Source organism: Suricata suricatta, chromosome 5, assembly GCF_006229205.1.
Source record: "Suricata suricatta isolate VVHF042 chromosome 5, meerkat_22Aug2017_6uvM2_HiC, whole genome shotgun sequence".
Taxonomy (NCBI): Eukaryota; Metazoa; Chordata; class Mammalia; order Carnivora; family Herpestidae; genus Suricata; species Suricata suricatta.
In genome coordinates, this window is record NC_043704.1 from 121,905,538 (window position 1) to 121,928,175 (window position 22,638).

Genomic DNA, 22,638 nt, shown 5'->3' on the forward strand with positions numbered 1-22,638 from the left:
TGTGTGTGTGTGTGTGTGTGTGTGTGTGTGTGTGTGTGTGTGACTAGGGGAGGGTCAGAGAGAGAAGGAGACAGAATCTGAAGTAGACTCCAGGCTCTGAGCTAGTTGTCAGCACAGAGCCTGATGTGGGGCTTGAACCCACGAACTGTGAGATCATGACCTGAGCTGAAGTCAGATGCTAAACCGACTGAGTCACCCAGGCGCCCCTAGGTTACTTCTTTTTTTTTCTTTTCTTTCTTTTTAATGTTTATTTTTGAAAGAGAGAGAGAGAGAGAGACAAATACATGGTATGAGTGGGGGCTGGGCAGAGAGAGAGGGAGACAGAATCCGAAGCAGGCTTCAGGATACGAGCTGTTGGCACAGAGCCAGACGCAGGGCTCGAACCCATGAACCGCGAGATGATGACCTGAGCCGAAGTCAGCAGCTTAACTGAGCCACCCAGGCGCCCCAAGGTTATTTATTTTGAAAGAGAGCACGAGCAGGTACACTAAAGTTATGACAGAAATGTTAATGTTAATGATAATGTTCGAAATGATATAACTTCCAGGATATTACTCAAAACACAAATGGGAAGAAACTCCCCTCGATTTCCTAGGTTACTTCTTAAAAATGAAACCAAAGAAATTAAAAATTCCCAAAGTAACAAGTAACTATTAATAAAAAGTTTTATAATTCAAAAACACGGCGTGATCTTTCAGTCGGAGGGAGGAAGAGGTCAATTTAGTAGTAAATACTGAGAAATCAGAGTTGAGTTCATGTGACTAGTAGGAGTTTAAGTTTTCCACCTAAGGCACTTAATCTTTCAGCCTTAAGGGATCGTTAATTAGTAGTTCTCAGAAAGAAAATAAAAAGGTCAATTGGGAAAAAGGACCCAGGGAGGGAAGGTCCTGCCTAATTTAAAGGTAAGTTGCCTATGGCTGTCAACACAGAATGTGGCTGGATCTTCCCTCCCCTCTGCCTTTTTGCGCGCCAGCTGTTAGCAAAGCTGGAAACTGCTCTCTACAGTTATGTCATATATTAAAGGAGAAAAGGGGAAAAATGAAATAAGGTATCTATAGTTGGCAGTGTATGATGTAGATCGAGGAATTGGTTGAGTGTAAAATGAAAGAAAATTAGCATGGTACAGAAACAAGTTTTCAAGAAAGAGGTGATCTAAATCAGAGAATTTAGATAGTTGTATAGGATGGCCACTTAAGTCCCTTATGTCTCTAATTAGGATTTCATGTGTTTTTTAAAATTTTTTCCCATATTTAAAAGTAGAGTTATAAGCAATCAAATGTCATACAAGTAATAAGATTTATTTTACTTTATTTCATTTTTTCCCCAAAATTTATCCATTTTATTTTGAGAGAGAGAGCATGTGTGCAGGCATGCATGAGTATGGGAGGAGCAGAGACAGAAAGAGATGGACAGAGAGAGAGAGAATCCCAAGCAGGCCCTGCACTGTCAGCACAAAGCCCAGTCTGGGGCTCAGTCACGTGAGCCAAGGGAACATAACCAGAGCTGAGCCATCCAGGCATCCCTATTTTATCATTTCATTTTAGTTCTTCCCTCCCTCCCTCCCTTCCTCTCTCCCTTCTTCCCATGTTCTTTATTTTTGAGAGAGAGTGCGAGCAGGGCAGAGGCAGAGGATCTGAAGCAGGCTATGTGCTGACAGCAGAGAGCCCAGTTTGGGGCCTGACCTGCAAACCATGAGATCGTAACCTGAGCCGAAGTTGGATGCATAACTGAGCCACCCAAGCAGCCCATATTCACTTTTATTTTTTTAAAGTGGATGGATTTCTTTTTTGTTTTTTAATGTTTATTTATTATTTTCTAATGTTTATATTTGAGAGAAAAAGAGACAGCATGTGCAGGGAAAGGGCAGAGAGAGGGAGAGAGAATCCCAAGCAGGCTCTGCATTGTTAGCACAGAGCCCAGTTCGGGTTCCAGCTCACAAACCTCAGGTAAATCAAGAGTCAGGTACTTAACTGACTTAGCCACCCAGGTGCTCCAAAATTTATTTTATTTTCAGTTTAGCTCATTTAGGTGTTAATACCTTTTATCTTCACCCTTTTTTTTTTTTGTAGTGTATCTTCTAATTTGAAAGTCTTCCATGAAAACTTCACTTTAAAAAAATAAGTAATGGTATCATCTGTTATCCTAAAAGACTGAAATGGGGGCTGTCAATTTGAGGTAAGTTCCCAATTTTGTATCTTTACTTACATTAATTTTCCAGAAGTTAAATATAGAAGAAAGATGTAAATATTGCTGAGATTCTAAATCTTTTAATCTCTATGTTGGGGATTGGGTAGAAATCCTAGGCTTTGTGGTCCCCTCCCCCCAGTCTTTGTTTTAAAATAGTCTGATATTTGGGATTATGTTTACCCCATAGTGAACAGAGCTTCGTGGAGGAGAGAGGTGGGATCAGTATTATTGAAAGCTTTTCTAGAGAGGCTCATTGAAAACTGAAGCTCTTTTGGAGGTGGCAGTTAGGTCAATGCTGGACAGTAGGGGCCACTTCAGGACAGTGTTTATGGCTGAAAATAAGCTTGCAATAGAATAAAGAGTGAAGAGGAGGTGATAAAGTGAAGATTTCAGCTCTAATTTATTTTTAAATCCATATGTAGTGAGTATTTAGGATGCAGTGGTCATTTTCCTAAGTACTGGAATGATAACGTGACCATATATCCTGATTTAAGCCTCTTGTAGATCAATTAATACCTGTATTTTTTTTATCCCCATAACTTGTGTATTTACTTGAGAGAGAGAGAGCGAGCATGTGTGTGTGCTAGTGGGTGGAGAGGGGCAGAGGGGGAGAGAGGGAGAATCTTAAGCAGGCTCCACACTCAGCATGGAGGCTGAAGACGGGCTTAGTCCCACGACCCTGGGATCATGACCTGAGCTGAAATCAAGTTGGATGCTCTGGGAACCTGCGTGGCTCAGTCAGTTAAGCATTCAGCTTTGGCTCAGGTCATGATCTCGGAATTCTTAAGTTTAAGCCCCGCATCAGGCTTTCTGCTGTCATTATGGAGCCTGCTTTGGATCATCTGTCTCCTTCTCTTTCTGCCCCTCCCCTGCTCTCCGTCTCTCTCTTTCTCAAAAGTAAAATAAACATTAAAAAGAAAAAGGAGGGTCTCCTGGGTGGCTCAGTCAGTTCATTTAACTCTTGGTTTTGGCTCAGTTCTTGATCTCATGGTTTGTGGGTTCGAACTCTGCATTGAGCTCTGCTCTGGCATTTTGGAGCCTGCTTGGGATTCTCTCTTTCCCTTTCTCTCTACCCCTCCTCATCTCAAGAGTGTATGCACTTGCAATGCACCCACATTCTCTCTCCCTCTCTCAAAATAAGCAAACATTGAAAAAAGAGAAGATTTCATGTTTATTTATTTTGAGGGAAGGAGAGGTAGAGAAAATCCCATGCAGGCTCTGCACTGTCAGCATAGAGCCCCATGCAGGGCTGGAGCTCATGAACTGTGAGATCATGACATGACCTGAAATCAAGAGTCCGATGTTTAACAGACCGAGCTACCCAGGTGCCCATAGAAAGATGTGTACTAGTTAAATTTTAATGAGCGAGCCTCACAGGAATTAAAATTCTGGTGGCTTAAAAAGAATGTGTTGCCAGAAACTTATGGTTACTATGTCTGTGTAACTTGCTTATGATAACAAATGTACTAATAAGTACTTTTGCTTGGCTCAGGAGAAAGCTATGTGTTGTGATTAGTAGGCAGGAATAACTATTTCCCAGGATAGGACAAGATGATTAAGTGAGCTAGAATGATTTTTTATTTAATGTTTATTTTTGAGAGAAACAGAGAGAGACAGCACAAGCTGGGATAGGGGCAGAGAGAGCGGGGGACAGAAGATCTGAAGCGGGCTCTGTGTTGAGAGCAGAGAAGCTGATAACAGGGCTCCAATTCACGAACTGTGAGGCCATGATCTGAGCCAAATTCAGACGCTTAACTCCCTAAGCCACTCAGGTGCCCCTAGAATGATTTCTCCATGCAAAGAATACACTTGTTAACCTTTGAGATTGGAAATTTTATAAGGAGCTAGTGAAATTTTCCTCTTGCTGTTGACTAACACATTGTGTAACAGTTCAGAAAAGGTATTCTCTGTTCAGATGCATAAATAGACCTATAAGAATTATTAAGGGAAAGAATATTGATGGGATTATAGCTCCTTCAGAAGTTTTTGAAACTTTGCACCTTGATAGTAAATGTCATTAAGATTTGAAAAATTTGAAATAGTTCATATTTGTTGTCTTCACTATTATGCTTTTTGTTGGTAAATGATCTGTTTTAATTTCAAAAAGCTTACTTTAGAAGCTTCTTACCATGTTGCATGAACACCTATTAAACTGAGTGTTTTAAACTTGTGTTCTGGTCTTTACTAGTTCCTCTTCTCCAGTTCTTGTCTTTGCTTCCGGGTTCTTTTTCTTCAGTGTGTATTGAGTGTTTACGCAGTTAGAGAAAATGTTCATAAAGATCATATTGTTGAGTGCCTACTGTTTCTGGTCCTTTGATAACATGGTTTTTGCTTTTACTCAGAGAAGAACTATGGTCAGATTGTCATATAGTCTACCATAGACAGTAAGGATATTGTGAAGGACATTCTGGCTATCTGTGTAGCATGACCTTTCAAAACTGTTTTCTTTGCTGCAAGCATCTCACTTAGCCTTTTGACTGCCACATGACAGAGGAAGTAGTATATACGGGGCAGTATAAATGGCTGCCTTGTTGATCTCAGTACAGTTTTCCAAGATAAGAGCAGGCTAAATCGTCACATATGTTATTAAATATCATTGTTTTGTTTATGTGGAAGATTAACACGTTTCATGCATAATATATAGAGTACATGTTAAGTATAATTTTATAAAAATTCATAATAGTTAAAGTTGAAATAGAAAATAATTTATGTTACTTTCAAAAGGTTGTTAATTTTTGGGGTGCATAGGTGACTTGGTTAAATGTCCAACATCCTTCAGATCATGATCTCATGATTTGTGAGTTTGAACCCCACGTCGGGCTCTATGCTGACAGTTCAGAGCTTGGAGCCCACTTGCGATTGTGGTCTTCCTCTCTTTCTCTGCCCCTCTTCGCTCACATGCTTGCTCTCTCTCTCTCAAAAATAAACAAACATAAAAACATTTTTAAAAAGGTTAATTTTTTTATTCAAAGTTTTAAGACTTATTATAATGATTTGAGATTATTATATACAGCCCATGATGACAAATCCACTATTTCAGTAGGCAGATATTTATTTTTAAACTTAAAAAAAATTTATTTTTAATGTTTATTTATTTTGGGAGAGAGACAGAGTGCACGCAGGGGAGGGGCAGAGACACACACACACACACACACACACACACACACACACACACACAGAATCTGATTCAGGGCTTAAATTCCTAAATCATGAGATCATGACCTGAGCTGAAGTTAGATGCTTAACTGACTGAGTCACCCAGGTGCTCCAGTGGGCAGATATTTTTAAAGCAACTTTGGAGGTACCTTTCTACTCTTCCTGAGCAGCCAAGAGAGTCTTCTTTAAAATTGCGAAGAGGCTGGGGCGCTTGGTGGGCTCAGTTGGTGAAGTGTCCACCTTTGGCTCAGGTCATGATCTCATGGTTCATGGGTTCAAGCCCCACATCAGGTGCTCTGCTGTCAGTGTGGAGCCCACTTCAGATCCTCTGTCCCCTTCTCTCTTGCTGCCTCACTTTCATTCATACTCTTTCAAAAATAAACAAACATTAAAAAAGAAAAAAATGTGAAGGGGCTATAGAATTGTTAAATTACTAGGTTGAATATGTGAAACTAATATAACATTGTATGTCAACTATATTTCAATTGAAAGACAAAAGAAGGGGAGCGTGGGTGGCTCAGTCAGTTAAGCATCCAACTTCAGCTCAGGTCATGGCCTTGCAGTTTATGGGTTCAAGCCCCGTATCAACCTCTGTGCTGATACCTGAGAGCCTGGAACCTGCTTCAGATTCTGTGTCTCCCTCTCTCTCTCTCTCTCTGTCCCTCCCCCACTTAGGCTCTGTCTCTGTCTCTCAAGAATAAATAATAACAAAACAAAACAAAATGCTGTGAAAGGGCCTAGGTGACACGAATAACCACCAGCCTGATGTTAAACTTTAATTTTATTTGCAGCTAGTAGCTTAACCCTGTAATGTTTATATTTATTTGTCATTGAGCAGATAGTAACTGAGATCTTGTATCAGGCACTATACAGAACCTCAAAAAGAAAAAATCCAATAGTCCCTGTTGTTCAGGAACTCACTATCTAGATATTAGCAAGGGTAGTAGGAATAAAGCTTAGCAGAATCATAACCCTTTGCCCTAGCTGCTGACGTCAGTTCCCTCCCAGAATCTAGACAAAGGTTATAAGGGGAAGCAGTAAGGAGATGAGGATGGTCAGGATTCTTTGGGTGGAGCAGTGCTGGAGGATAGGCAGCTGCAGGTGAGAGGAAGAGAGTGGAACTTGACTTGAAGGTCACAGAGCAAAATGGGGAATGGGTTCCCATCAAATAGATTCTCCATGCCTGGTGCTGCCTAGGAGGCTTACATATGTTGTTGCTCTTAATCTATTAATAAAAAAAGTAAAATTAGCATATATACAGAAGAGCACATGAAAACTTAAATTTAGAATTTGAAGAACAATAAAAAAATAAAACCTGCATAACAGGTCAGTACTATATGCATTATTCTGTTTTTTCTTCTTCTTTTTAAGCTACTCTTAGCTGAATATTTTGTTATTTCCTTGTTTTTTTCTGTAGCTTTACCATCTACGTTTATATCTCTGAACAATATTTAACTTTGTATTTATACTTAAGTAAATGAAATCATATTATGCATATTCTATTTTTCCCCTGACATTGTTTATAAGGTTCTTTCATAGTCATATGTATAGCTATATTTTGTTAATTTTCCATTTTGTAAAATATTTGGTACAACTTACTGATCCATTCTGTTAATGTACATTTGTGTCTAGTTTTCAGATACTATGAAAAATTCCATTTTTAACATTCATGTGCATGTGACATCATAGGTTAAGAGTTTTTCAAGGATATATACCTAGTAATGGAATTAAAAAAATAAAATTTATTGCCAAATTGGTTTCCATACAACATCCAGTGTTCATCCCAACAAGTGCCTTCCTCAATGCCCATCACCCACTTTCCCCTCTCCCCCACCCCCATCAACCTTCAGTTTGTTCTTTGTACTTAGGAGTCTCTTATGTTTTGTGTCCCTCCCTCTTTGTACTTTTTCCCCCCTTCCCCTCCCCCATGGTCTTCTGTTAAGTTTCTCAAGATCCACATATGAGTGAAAACATATCTGTCTTTGACTAACTTATTTCACATAGCATAATACCTTCCAGTTCCATCCATGTTGCTGCAAATGGCATGATTTCATTCTTTCTCATTGCCAAGTAGTATTCCATTGTGTATATAAACCACATCATCTTTATCCATTCATTAGTTGATGAATCATATTGTGATCATAGTGTGATGTATCATATTGATTTGCAAATATTGAACCAGCCCTGCACCCCAGGATGAATCCCACTTGATTATGGTGAATAATTCTTTTTATATGCTGTTGAATTTGATTTGCTAGTATCTAGTTGAGAATTTTTGCATCCATCTTCATCAGTGATATTGGCCTGTCGTGTTTTTTGTTTGTTTGTTTGTTTGTTTGTTTGTTTTGCTAGGTCTCTGTCTGGTTTGGAATCAAAGTAATGCTGGCTTCATAGAGTGAGTCTGGAAGTTTCCCTTCCATTTCTGTTTTTTGGAATAGCTTGAGAAGGTTAGGTATTAACTGCTTTAAGTGTCTGGTAGAATTCCACAGGGAAACCCTCTGGTCTAGGACTCTTATCTGTTGGGAGACTTTTGATAAGTGATTCAATTTCTTCACTAGTTATAGGTCTGTTCAAATTTTCTATTTCTTCCCTTTTGAGTTTCGGTAGTGTGTGGGCATTTATGAATTTGTCCATTTCTTCCAGGTTGTCTTGTTGGTTGGCATATAGTTTTTCATGGTATTCCCTGATAATTGCTTGTATTTCTGAGGGATTGGTGTTAATAAATCGATTTTCATTTGTGATTTTATCTATTTGGGTTCTCTCTCTTTTCTTTTTGAGACGCCTGGCTGGAAGTTTATCAGTTTATTTTTTTCAAAAACCAACTCTTGGCTTCATTGATCTGTTCTACTGTGTTTTTTGGATCTATATTGTTGATTTCTGCTCTGATCTTTATTATTTCTCTTCTTCTTCTGGGTTTGGAGCTTCTTGGCTGTTTGCTTCTAGTTCCTTTAGGTGTGCTATTAGATTTTGTATTTGGGATTTTTCTTGTTACTTGAGATAGGCCTGAATTGCAATATATTTTCCTCTTAGGTCTGCCTTTGCTGCATCCCAAAGGATTTGGATTATTGTATTTTCATTTTCATTTGTTTCCATATATTTTTTAATTTAGAATGCCAGGTTAACCCATTTCCTCTTTAGTAGGGTGTTCTTTAACCAGTGTACTTTTGGAGGTTTTCCAGACTTTTTCTTATGATTGCTTTCAAGTTTCATAGCATTGTGATCTGAAAGTGTACATGATATGATCTCAGTTCTTTTATATTTATTGAGACCCAGTATGTGATCTGTTTTGGAGACTGTTCTATGTGCACTTGAGAAGAATGTATATTCTGCTGTTTTGGGATGCACAGTTCTAAATGTATCTGTCAAGTCCATCTAGTCCAGTGTATCACTCAGGGCCATTGTTCTTTTTTGGATTCTCTGTCTGATGAGTTGTCCATTGCTGGAAGAGGAGTATTAAAGTCTCCTGCAGTTACCACATTCTTATCAACAAGATTGCTTATGTTTGTGGATAATTCTTTTATATATTTGGGTGCAACTGAATTTGGTGCATAGACATTTATAATTGTGAGCTCTTCCTGATGGATAGACCCTGTAATTATTATATAATGTCCCTAGTAATGGAATTTCTGATGCCATACTCTTTGGAAGAGGTTGAATCAATTTATTTTCCCACACCAGTGATCTATGAAATGGTATTCTTTTGTGTGTTTTTTTAAAACTTGAAATGACTTTTTAAAAAGTTATTTATGGGGCGCCTGGGTGGGTCAGTTGGTTAAGCGTCTGGCTTCGGCTCAGGTCATGATTTCACGGTTTGTGGGTTTGAGCCCCACGTTGGGCTCTGTGCTGACATCTAGTTCAGAGTCTGGAGCCTGCTTCTGATTCTGTACCTCTCTCTCTCTGTGACCCTCCCCTGCTTGCGCTGTCTCTCTCTGTCTCTCAAAAAAAAAAAACATAGAAAAAAAGTTATTTATTTTGAGAGAGAGTGTGCATGCACAAGCAGGGGAGGTGGCAGAGAGAGGAGAGAGAGAATCCCAAGTGGTTTCTGTGCCTTCAGCAAGAACCCCACATGGGACTTGAATCACAAACTGTGAGATCATGATGTGAGCCAAAATCCAGAGTCAGAGGCCTGACTGAGCCACTCTGGTGCCCCTCCTTGTGATTTTAATTTATGTTGCCTTGGTCACTAAGGAGGTTGAACATTTTTCCGCTATGTGTTTATGGATTTTGCTGGCAGCTGTGAAGTTTGTATTTAATTATTTTTCCCATTTTTCTGTTGGGTTCATGATCTTTACATATTTAGTTTTACACTAAATTTTATGAAAATTTTTAATTTGATCAGTTTTTAATTTTAATTCCAGTATAATTTACATATAGTGTTATACTAGTTTTCAGGTATACCATAGAGTGATTGAACAATTCTGTACAGTTCCCAGTGATCATCATGATAAATATACTGTTAATCTCCTTCACCTGTTTTAACCACATCTCACCCACCTATTTTTTTTAAGTTTATTTATTTTGAAAAAGAGAGAGAGACAGAGACAAAGAGAGCAAGAATGGGAGGGTCAGAGAGAGGGGGGGGGAGAGAGAGTCCCAAGTAGGCTCTGCACCACCAGCCCAGAGCCTGAGGTGGGGCTCTAGCTCATTAACTTGTAAGATCATAACCTGAGCCAAAATCAGTAGTCAGATGCTTAACTGACTGAGTCACCCTGGTGCCCCTCGTGCACTTATTTTTATTCACTTGTTCAACATTCTTCATTGAGTCTTTTTCTGTTTTTTGTTTTTGTTTTTAATGTTTGTCTTTATGTTTGAGAGAGACACAGTGTGAGTGGTGCAGGGACAGAGAGAGAGAGAGAAAGAGAGAGAGACACACAGAATCTGAAGCAGGCTCCAGGCCCTGAGCTGTCAGCACAGAGCCCGCCTCTGTGGAACCCAAACCTACGAACCCTGAGATCATGACCTGAGCTGAGGTCAGATATTTAACTGATTGAGCCGCCAGTCACCCCTGTTTTTGCTTTTTTTTTTTTTAAACTATCAAGAGCAACACCTTAATATGGCCTACCAGAATCTAGATGTAGCTAGACTCTCTAGTATCATCCTGCTTCTGTTTTCTGCCTCCCTTCGTCCCTCATAGCTATCTTTGAATTCCTCAGATGCTTAAGTCTTCTTAGGACTTTGCATATGTTCTTTCTCATTTTGCCTAGCCAGCTTCCTCTCTTCCTTCAAGTGTGTTAAAAAAAATCCCCTTCCCTCTGCTCTCTTTCATATATATGCCTCAAATTCATACACTTTGTGCATCTATACTTATTTATTAAAAGTATGGTAATTTTAGATGACGAATCAGGAGGAGAAAGAAGGCTGTCAATATGTTCATTTCTTTTTTTTCTTAAATTTTTAATGTTTTATTTATTTTTGATACAGAGAGAGACAGAGCATGAGAGGGGGAGGGGCAGAGAGAGAGGGATACACAGAACTGGAAGCAGGCTCCATGCTCTGAGCTAGCTGTCAGCACAGAGCCTGACGTGGGGCTTGAACCCACGAACGTGAGATCTGACCTGAGCTGAAGTCGGAGGTTTAACCGACTGAGCCACCCAGGTGCCCCCAATATGTTCATTTCTATCAGGGGATTGAAAATGTATTGTGCAGGGGCACCTGGGTGGCTCAGGTGGTTAAGTGTCCCATTTCAGCTCAGGTCATGATCTCACTGTCTGTAAATTTGAGCCCTGCGTTGAGCTTTGTGCTGACAGCTCCAAGCCCAGAGCCTGCTTTGGATTCTGTGTCTCCCGCTCTCTCTGTCTCTCCCCTGTTCATGCTCTGTCTCTCTCTCTCTCAAAAATAAATAAGCATTGAAAAAAATGCATTGTGCACCGTGATAAACAGGGATGAAAGCTGTTGGATTTAAATAGGAGTGAATGATTTGTTGGTGTCATAAAGGTAGTCTCATCAGTGTTGTTGACCCAGTCCTCTTCATAATTCTGTTTTCTGTTTGGTTGGAGAAGGGTGAGAGGAAAACAGTTGTAGAGCAGGCAGATCATTGGACTGAATGAAACTGAAGGAGGATATGTAGGTTTTAATAATGGCCTTGCAGCTACCAAACTGTGTGTTTGACTAAATTAGTGAAGTCCAAATTACTGTAAGAGAGTGAAAATGAACAATTACTCAAACACAATTAGAAGTTTATTTGTTACTCATGGAACAGTCTATGATGGCTGGTCCTCTTTGGTGGGTGGCTTTTTCTAGGTGGTTTCTTCCATCTCTTGACTCTTCATCCTTTATGACCAGTGGAAGTAGAGTAGGTGGCACACCAGCTTCCTTACAGTCCCTTACCTAAAGTGGCACGGGCCATTTCCACTCAGCATTCCGTGAGAAAGAACTTTAGTACATGACCACTTCATATGCACAGGAGGTTGGAATATTTAGTCTGCCAAGTGTCCAGCCACATTCCCATAATTGCAGAAGGAAAAAAGCAGTCTATGTCATAGTGGCCTTGGAAAAGTCATTTTATTTCTGTAGGTCTCAGTTCTTAAGGTGTAAAATAAGGAATCTTATTTTACTATCATACATACATCCTTCTTCCCTTAGAGTTGAATTTTATTTTTTTAAGTTTAATTATTGAGAGAGAGAGACAGAGAGAAAGAGAAAACACCAGTGCAGGAGTGGGGACGGAGAAGGAGACAGAGGATCTAAAGTGGGCTCTGTGCCATCAGCACAGATGCGGGGCTCAAACTCACAGACTGCAAGATCATGACCTGAGCCGAAGTCGGTTGCATAACCAACCGAGCCACGCAGGTGCCCCAGAGTTGAACTTTAAAAGGCATAAGGGAAGTGTTTCCATTGTGTCTCTGTTTACTTAGTTTCACTGAAGTTTTGAAGGAATATGAGACACTAAAGCTGCTTTCATTACAGTCGTTTCTTTATTGTCCCAGCCAGGCTACTCATAACTCCGTAGCTTTGTCTAGGTCCTGCGTATCATGTTCTTATCTTAGAGTGAATGGAAGTTTATACTGTGAGGTGAAACAATTCTGAGGTGATATGTTTGTGCCAAGTTGTAGACAAAATATTAGTTGGCCTTGAAATATTAAATGAATTTGTTTAAATATTCTGCATTTTTGTTGGAAAAGTAAAAATTTAAAATATATTTATAAACATGAAAGGAAGCTGAGCTTTATTTATAAATTTGGACTGTAGTTTTAGCAATTAGAATTTAAGGAAGTTGTGTTGATAGTTTTTATAACTGAAGTTTTGATAGGTCACAGTTTGGCAATGGAATTTTCATTTTTATATAAAGATATATTTTAAAAACTCATTTAACATATACTTCATTTTTAGGGTATTTGATAGCAGCATTAAGATCATCACAGGTAGGGGTGCCTGAGTGGCTCAGTTGGTTAAGCATCTGGCTCTTGGTTTTCCACTCAGGTCATGATCTCACAGTTGGTGAGCTCGAGCCCTGCATCAAGCTCCACACTGAGAATGGAACTTGCTCAAGATTGTGTCTCTTCCTTTGCCCCTCCTCTGCTTGCACACATACTCTTCCTAATATAAATAGATAGATAATAGATAGATAGATAGATAGATAGATAGATAGATAGAAAGAATAAAGTAAAATAAGATAAAATAAAATAGAATAAAAAATTAGCTGTAAAACACGAAAGATTCTGCTTAATGACCTGGAATGATTTTAAAACAGGCCCCTAAATTCCTTTAATTCTTGTTTCTTCTTCTTTACTTCTATATTTTTTCCTCTTCACTTTTTTCCCCTCCTCCTGAGAATTGAGAACTATGCTCTTTCTTCTTAAATCTGAGTTCTGTTGGACCAATTAAATGAAGCAAGAGGTAGTGGTCTTAATGTTTTATTTATTTTTGAGAGAGAGAGAGAGAAAGAAGAGAGAGAGAGGGACAGAGGATCTGAAGGAAGCTCTGTGCTGACAACAGGAAGTCCAATTCAAGACTGGAACTCGTGCTCTGTGAGATCATGACCTGAGCTGAAGTCTGAGGTTTAACCAACTGAGCCACCCAGGCGCCCCTGCAGCTAGTTTTTTAATACTGTTAGATTATTTGGATTTTTTTTTAAAGAAACCAGTTTTTAAAAATTTTATAACATTTATTATTTTTGAGAGACAGAGTGTGAGTGGGGGAAGGGCAGAAAGAGAAAGGGGAGACACAGTATTGGAAGCAGGCTCCAGGCACTGACCTGTCAGCACAGAGCCCCATGTGGGGCTTGAACCCATGAACCACAAGATGATGACCTGAGCCAAAGTTGGGTGCTTAATAGACTGAGCCACTCAGGCACCCCAGATTATTTGGATTCTTAAAGCCTTCTTTGGTTGCAGAGTTTTAGCCAATATATTTTAAATTCCTTGAGAGTATTCCCTCAGTTTCCAGGTGGTGTCATTTTTGAAGCTGGAAAATAAAGTCAAATGAACCTCTAATAGTAGCTGTTACTTGAAAAAATGATAAAGAAGGAAAGTGTAGGTTGGTTTTAAGAGCTGCATTCAGTCAGGAAACAAAGCTTTTGTATTAGTGGCATGAAGTTGATAATAATGACATTTTCCAGTTTATTTTTTCTCTTAGTCATTTGTGACAGTAAATGATGTGGGTGGTATGAGTGAGTAAAATTGAACATCACATTCCACAACAAAGCAGTATTTTTAATGATGTATTAAGAAGAGGAGAGAGATATAATGCTGTTTTAACACCAACAAATTGGACAACCTCAAAGAAATGGATCAATTCTTAGAAACATACATTTGACCAAATCTGAATCATGACGTAGAAAATCTGAAGAGACAGATTACTGGTAAGGAAATTGAATCAGTAACTGAAAACTTGCAACAAACAATAGTCTAGGACCAGATGGCTTCACTAGTGAATTCTCCCAAACATTTAAAGAAGAATTAATGCCGCTTTCTCAAACTCTTCCAAAAAACAGAGGAGAAGCGAATTCTTCTAAACCATTTTATGAGGTCAGCATTACACTGATAGCAAAACCAGACAACGATCTACAAGAAAAGAAAATTATAGTCTTGATGATTATAGATGCAAAACTCCTCAATAAAATATTAGCAAACTGAATTCAGCAATACATTAAAAGAATCATACACTATGATCAATTAGAATTTATTCTGGGAATGCAAAGATGGTTCAGTATCCATAAGTCAGTGATATACATCGCATTATCAAAATGAAGGTTTAAAAATTTTTTTTGTATCTTTATTTTTTGAGAGAGAGAGAGAGAGAGAGAGACAGAGAGAGTGTGAATGGGGGAGGAACAAAGAGAGAGGGAGGCACAGAATCCAGAGCAGCCTCCAGGCTTTGAGCTGTCAGCACAAGCCTGATGCAGGGCTCAAATTGAGATCATGACCTGAGCCAAAGTTGGACACTTAACCAACTGAGCCACCTAGGTTTTCCAACAAAATGAAGGCATAGAAACCATGTTATCATCTCAGGAGATGTAGAAAAAGCATTTGAGAAAATTTGATGTCCATTTATGATAAAAATTCTCAGTAGAGTACAGAGAAAAACATATGTCAATCTAAAAAGGCCATCTGTGACAAGCCACAGCTAATATGCTCAGTAGTGAAAGTGTGAAAATTTTCCAGATAAGATCAAGGAACAAGAAAAGGATGCCTGGTCTTACCACTTTTATTCAACATATTAGTAGAAGTCCTAGCTAGAGCATTTAGGCAAGGAGAAGAAATAAAAGGCCTCCAAATCAGAAAGGAATTAAGATTGTCACTATTAGCAGATGAAGAGATATGGATAAGATGTAGAAAACCCTAAAAACTTCATCAAAAAGCTGTTAGAAGTAATAGATTCAGTAAAGTTGGCAAATACAAAATTTAGTCTACAAAAATCTGTGAAAATTCTGTACTGATGAAATATTAGAGAAATTAAGAAAACGGTCCCATTTACAATTGCAACAAAAAGACTAAGATATCTAAGAATAAATATAACAAAGGTGGTGCAAGACCTGCACACATAAAACTATAGGACATTGATGAAATAAAGAAGACACAGTAAACAGAGCTATAACTTGTGCTCCTGGATTGGAAAAAATAATACTGAAACAATGTCCATACTACCCAAAGTAATCTACAGATTCAGTGCAATTCCTGTTATAATTCTAGTGGCTTTTTTAAAAAAATTACAGAAATAGAATAAACAGTCCTAAAATTCATATGGAACCACAGAAGATCCTGAATAGTCAAAGTAATCATAAGAAAGAACAAGGCTAAAGGCATCATACTTCCTCATTTCAAAGTGTATTACAAACTTACAGTAATCAAAACAGTGTGGTATTGTTATAAAACAGACACATAGATCAATGGAACAGAATAGAGAGCCCAGAAGTAAAGCCATATGTATATGTTTAATTAGTTTAAGACAAAGGAGTGAAGAAAATGCAGTGGGGGTAAGAACAGTCCCTTCAATAAAAGGTGCTGGGGAAACTGGACAACCACATACGAAGGAAAGACACTGGATCCATCTTGTGCCACACACAAAAATTAATCAATACAGATTAAAGATGTGAATTTAAGATCTGAATCCGTAAATTCCTAGATGAAAACATAGGCAGTAAGTTCCCCTACTTTGTTTTTGGCAATGGTATTTTGGATTTGATGATGAGTTTTTGGATTTGACACCAAAAACAGAGGCGACAGAAGTAAAAATCAGTGGGACTGTGTCAAACTAGCAAAGGAAACCATCAATAAAATGAAAAGGCATCTTAATGAATGGGAGAAAATATTTACTAGTCATATACCTGATGAAGGTTTAATATCCAAATGGTATAAAGAACCCATACAAGTTAGTTGTGCCCTGCCCTCCCCCAAATTTGCAGATATCTGAGTAAACATTTTTCCAAAGAAGACTTGCAGATGTCCAACAGGTACATGAAAGGTGTTCAATATCACTAATCACCAGGGAAATTAACCATTAAAAAACTCAACAAGATCATTACCTTACCCTATTAGAATGGCTGATATCAAAAGAAAGACAATAACAAGTATTGGTAAGAATGTAGAAAAAAGGGATCACTTGTTTACTGTTGGTGGAAATGGAAATTGGTGGAGCCAAAATGGAAAGTAGTATGGAGATTTCTCAAAAATTTACTGTATGATCCAGAGTCCCACTTCTGGGTATTTATCTGAAGGAAATGAAAATGCTAACTGAAAAAGATGTCTCTATCTTTATGTTCAGAAGTCAAGATATGGAAGCAACCTAAGTGTCCATTGATGGATGAATGGATAAAGAAGTTGTGGTACACACGCATGCACACACATACAAACACACATGAATATTATTTATCTGTAAAAAGGAAATCATTTGTGACATGGATGGACTTTGAGGGCGTTAGTGTCAGAAATAATTCAGAGAAAGACAAGTATATGTCGTCACTTATATGTAGAATCTTAAAAAAGAAATAAACCCCAAAACTGAACTAATTAATACATAGAACAGATTGGTGATTGCCAGAGACAGGGGTGGGCAGAATGGTGAAGAGGGTCAAAAGGTAAAAATACCCAGTTATAAGTAAGTCATGGGGGTGTAATGTACAGCATGGTGCCTATAGTTAATAAGTAATACTGCATTGCATATTTGGAAGTTGCTAAGAGAGTAGATATTTAAAGTTCTTATGGCAAGTAAAAGAGTAATTCTGTTTTAACAATAATGCGGTATTTGAAGTTTTTGAAATAACGTGATTTATTAGATTAACTGTCGAATATTGTTATAAATTAAATACAAAACAATGGTCACAAGTGGAGTTGAAGCATAAATAGATGAAGATTTCAGATTTTTTGAGAACCTAGATGTATAACCTATAAATTATTAATACTCTAAACCATGTAACTCCCAGTACTTGTTCTGTTGTGCACAGGTCATAGGCAGAGTAGTGTGTGGCAGTAGTGGTGGGGTCTCATGACAGTGATATTGTGGTGTTGCCTCAACTTTTCAGGTGAGGTCTGATTCCCAGACACTAACTTCCAACCTCCTTTGTAAAGTTGAGGCAGGTACTTTACAATAGTCCCTTAGTACTAATTCCAACCTCATCTCTTGTGATTGAGGCTTTGAAAGTGTTGAGCTAGAAAATATTAATAGTCAGCAATATGAGCCTTTACTATCTCCCTCTGTTTTATTACTTCCAGCAGTCTAAGAAGGTGCACTGTCTGAACGAAACAGAACAGACGAGTCTCCCATTCATGTCTCTCAGCCAATCTAGGTACTCTGTACAGGCTGGGTTGCAAACTGCTTCATGTTTTTTTGTAAGCCCTTCTTCCGCCAGTAAAGTGTGTGTTACAGTATCTTGAAAAGTATAAGTGGCTAATAAATATTTATTAACTTGAATTCCAATTTTTCTCCTGTCTTTTTCTCTTGGTCAAGCCTAGCACGGAGATGACACTCAGCCTGCCTCTCCTGACTTACCGTGTCCTCTAGATAGAATAGGCAGTGAAAGAGAGTGTTGGTACCAAGGGAAATATCTCTTTGATTTTTTAGCTTTTTTATTTTTTCAAATTCTCTGTTTACTCTCAGTAGTGAAGGGGAAATGAAAGCTGCACACAGAAGCATTTTGTCATTCATGGCTGAATAGCTTAGGAGGATAATTGGTCTCAGAAGAAAAGCATTTAAACAGACAAAGAAATAGTTGCATAGACCAAAGTTAAACTAGTGTCTAAAGCAGTAATCCTGAGGTGGCTTGGGAGAAATGCCTGCTTTTTAGGATCCTGCTTTAATTTTTATGCATTACAACTTATTTTCAAAATGACAGCAGACACAGCTAAAAGGTTCAGAGCCTGGAATAGTTCTTTTTCTACAGCTGTAAAGCTATTTAAAATTCTTCTCATGTTACTGTTTGCCATCCAGATGGCTTTCTGGCACTGATTCAGTTCCTAGATGTGAGGGCTTTTGGTTAGTTACTCACCAGCATCACCATACACTTGTACAATTTGGCTCATGACTCACCCTCACAGCACTTACATGTGGGTTTCCTTTGCTAGATACAGTCATTTCTTCTTGTCATGATGTCACTTGTTATAAATAGGTACCAGAATTGATTGGATAACGTTTCTGGGATGAAGATGCATGACATCCTCCCCTCCAACCCCAAAAAACCCCAAAGAACAGAAAACACCCAACAAGTCTCTTGGACCCATTGTCACTGTAATGAGAAACTCACAGTTGTCTGGATGATGAAACTCATGTCTAAAGTATGTATCTGTATAGTAGATGCCGGAGTATACCCAGTAAACCAGAATTGTTTGCTTCACTCCTATACTATTAGCTATAATGATTAAAAAACAAAAAAGAACTTGCCTCAGAAGTCAGAGTTGTGGTGAGAAGTTAGGGAGAGGAAGGGGTTTGCTATCTTATAGGGACACCCAAGGAGGCTCTGAATGCTTGCAGTGTTCTCTCTCTTGACTTAGACTGTGGTTTGCTTTGCAGTAGGTGTTTGCTTTATAGTAACTCATTGCAGACTTTTCTTTTGGTATACTTTTTTAATGACTTTAAACAATAAAAAAGTTTCAAAATAGGAAATACTTGCCCATTATGTAGGAGAATTCCCTCAGCTATATCTTCAAAGGCTAAAGAATAAAGTTACCATGTTTTGAACTAGATATTGGTAATAAGTCTTCATCTTACTAGGTTAATCTATTTAGTAAAATACTCCTTTTATCTTAAAACATAGTTATGGACAACAGTGATTTAAATAGGCTTAACAATTAGTTCCCATGCCCATAATACCATCCAGTTGGAAGTGGAACAGAAGGGATAGGGTGAGGGGAGAACATTGTGGGGATGAAATAGAACTAGTTGGAAATATATATCACAATTTGAATAATTTATTATCTTTCTTGTTGATAACCATGGTTGAATATTTAGATTAGAAGAAGGGAAGACAGAGTGAGAAGTAAAACACTGAAAAACTTAATTAGCATTACTTAATAAAAAAATAATATTTGAAGGGCGCCTGGGTGGCTCAATCAGTTAAGCGTCTGACTTTGGCTCAGGTCATGGTCTCATGGTTCATGAGTTTGAGCCCTGCATCAGGATCTGTGCTGACAGCTCAGAGCCTGGGTCCTGCTTCAGATTCTATGGCTCTATCTCTTTCTGCCCCCCCCCCCCACCCCATCTCTCCCTCCCTTTCTCCCTTGCTCAAAAGCATTAAAAAACACATTCTTCTAGATAGTATTTAGCTTAAAGTACTTGAAAACCTTGAGAATTGCTCTAATAAAAAGTGCTTCTATTAAAGTGATACACAAGTACAACCTATATGTTAGGTTGTAATTATATACTATATGTCTACCTGAGTGGTCTGAGGTGTGTGTGTGTGTGTGTGTGTGTGTGTGTGTGTGTGTGTGTGGTTTGTTTGTTTTAATTGGCTCTATGCCCATTGTGGTGCACTCACAACCCTGAGATCTAGAGAGTTACTTGCTCAGTGACTTGGCTGGCTCAGTTGGTAGACCATGCGACTCTTGTTCTTGTGGTTATGAGTTCAAGTCCCATATTGGGTGCAGAGCCTACTTTTAAAAAGAGAAAAAAAAAAAGAGGGGCTGAGTCATTTAAGCATCTGCCTTTGGCTCGGATTATGATCTCATTGTTTAGTTCGTGAGTTCAAGCCCCACATGGGGATCTGTGCTGTTGGCACCAAGCCTGCTTTTGATCCTCTGTTTTTCTCTCTACCCCTTCCCCACTCGTGCTCCCTCTCTTTCTCTTAGGATAAATAAACTTAAAAGAGTCATGTTCTCTCTTTACCTGAGTGTTTATAACGCCTGACAACAGTCTCAGTTACCAGTAAAATATTAATATGATGTTATTATGCTAGAAAGTAGTGTAACCATACACTGTTATTTCCTTTGATAATTTACTCCTGGTTGAGAGTAACATTTCGCAGTCTCTGTTTAAACACTGTATTGCTTGGCAAGCATCTTTAATATTTTGCTGAATAATTGGATTTTTTGAATCAGTTGACATTTTGAAAGTGAGGATATTGCCCTTGAAATTCAAGATGAAGTAATTGACTTTGGAAATTGGTATGATGTTCCTTTAATAAGCAAAGAGCTTGGTTACCTTTAAAGCTAAATGATTAAACTTTCCTTTTGGGTGCATTTTGAGATGCCATGAGAAAAATACTTTGCAGCTTATTTTGATAGTTTTAAAGTTTTAATTTATTTAAATGTTTCTAAAGATTTCTTTTGTGAAATATAGCACAGACAGAAAAATACAAAAACATAAATGTGGAACTTAGTGAATTTTTCTGAAGTGAAATTCTGTATTTTTTTTATATTAAAACTAATGGTTATTCTTTGATATTATGGGAGTGCTCCAGTCTTTGTAAATTTAATAGATATCAGTTTTATGGGAATAAGCAGTTCTATAATTAAACATTAGTTTAAAATACATCATTTATGGAAGGAAATGCCTATACTGTTCCTGGATTGCTACACAGTAGGGGTGCAGTGCTTAAGTTATAGGTGAGATTTTCATGTTCCTTTTCATCTGACAGGAGTTTATGGATTGGAGACAAAGTGGTATTAGGCAGAGCTTGATCCATTGCATGTGATGATGCAGTGAGAATTTCTATATGTTTGTTAATAGTTTTCTGCTTTACTCTTATAGAAAGATACATCTGCTATAAAATTAGACAGAAAAAAAAAGATAAAATGTAGACTGTGATTTTGTAAAGCCTTAGGCAGATAGACTTAACTGAGTTAAATAGACTTATATGAGTTAAATCCTTTCAGTTTCTGAAAACTCAGAAATCAGGAGTGAGGCACTTAACTGACTGAGCTACCCAGACACCCCTAAGTATTTTAGATTTTATTATCCTGTGAGCTTTTTTAAAAAATTTTAATGAGTTCTAAGAGCTCCAAATGTGTATGGCATTTTATCACCCTGACTTCATGTAAAGATGTCACCTTTGTGTGCTCTTCATGGGTTTTCTTAGACTGTTCACTGAAAGACTGTATTGAAGGACACATGGTTAAATTTTTCCTGTTAAGCATGATTTAAATCAGATTTTCAGTTTTCCAGTATAACTGTTCTACTGAGTGACTTCCATAGAATTTGTTTTGCTCATTCATTCATTCATTTACCCATATGTAAATATTTATTGAGACCATAATATGTTTCAAAGCTGTAGGTAAAGAGTTGGAAATAATAGGACGTTGGGAGCTATTCCTAAGTAGTGCTTCAATGTAGTATGCTCTTGCTTTGACATAGATATGCCCTGTCGTGGATGCACAGAGGAGTATTAGGGAAGGAATCCCAAGAGTCTAGAGGAGTAAGAGTTGATCAGGAGATTATGTAAATGAGAACATTTTGGGGAGAGGGAATAACACATTTAAGGTAGGAGGCAGGAGAGAGTATGGGATATGCTGGCAAGTATCAGTGGTTTACCGCGGCAGGATTAAGGACAGAATGTGTGAGAACAACAGATCTGGAAAGGAAGGAAGGTAAGAAGGAGTCCATGAATTCATTCCTGTAATTCATTTTAGTTATAACTACTTCATCAAGAAATTCTTAAATCTACCATAGTACTTTTTCCTTTCATACCCCAGAAATTCAGGATTTTATGTCTGGGGAGTTAATGCTGTAGGGTTGTGAGGTGCAGTCTCTTTGAAAAGAATGCCTCAGGAAGCCTCAGTGTTTCCAGCTGTCTCATAAGGGTGAGATCTTAGAAGTTCCGTTTTTATAGTTTCATGCTCTTTTATTCCTAGTGTTATACATTAGGTGATTTGGTTTTAGTTGTGAGGGTCTTTGCCAAAAATCTATGCTGAAGACTAGGGGCATGTACAGGTAGGTTTATTACGATTGTAATTGTGTGACAGGTAGCTGATGTTTCATAAACGCTTCTCAATTCTAAATGTTAACTTTTGTTTTTCCTCTCTCAGCTTTTCGTTCTTGTTTTTTGAAAACTCCTGATTCATTTGTCATAAATGCTGTGACTTAATGTTCAGGAGCTGGCTTTTCCCTATCTTTGCATTGTGGTAGATAAATATAGGCAAAGGACTGGGACCAGTAACTGTTAATGACACCTGTAGTAACTTTGTGTGGTTTTGTTCATGTTTAAAAATATATCGGCTTAGGGTGCCTTACTAGAGTGCTGACACAGAATAAATACTCACTTTTAGCTATTTTATTTTAACGTTTATTTATTTTGAGAGAGAATGCACGCACGTGATCAGGGATAGCAAGAGAGGGACAGAAAGAATCCCAAGCAGGCTCCATGCTGTCAGCATGAGCCTGATGTAGGACTTGATATCACGAAATTGTGAGATCATGACCTGAGTTGAA

General features: G+C 38.1%; 1 protein-coding gene across 2 annotated transcripts in view; it reads left to right on the top strand.

The window, feature by feature from the left end:
• PIK3CB (phosphatidylinositol-4,5-bisphosphate 3-kinase catalytic subunit beta) overlaps nt 1–22,638 on the top strand; it is a 168,817-nt gene that overhangs the window by 32,543 nt on the left and 113,636 nt on the right. Inside the window, exon 2 of one of the 2 annotated variants that reach the window (XM_029940169.1) lies at nt 2,070–2,175. The gene's annotated coding sequence lies outside the window, so the exon portion shown is untranslated. Of the gene's footprint in view, nt 1–2,069; nt 2,176–18,422; nt 18,552–22,638 lie in introns of those variants that run through there. The other variant, XM_029940170.1, reaches the window with a different exon arrangement.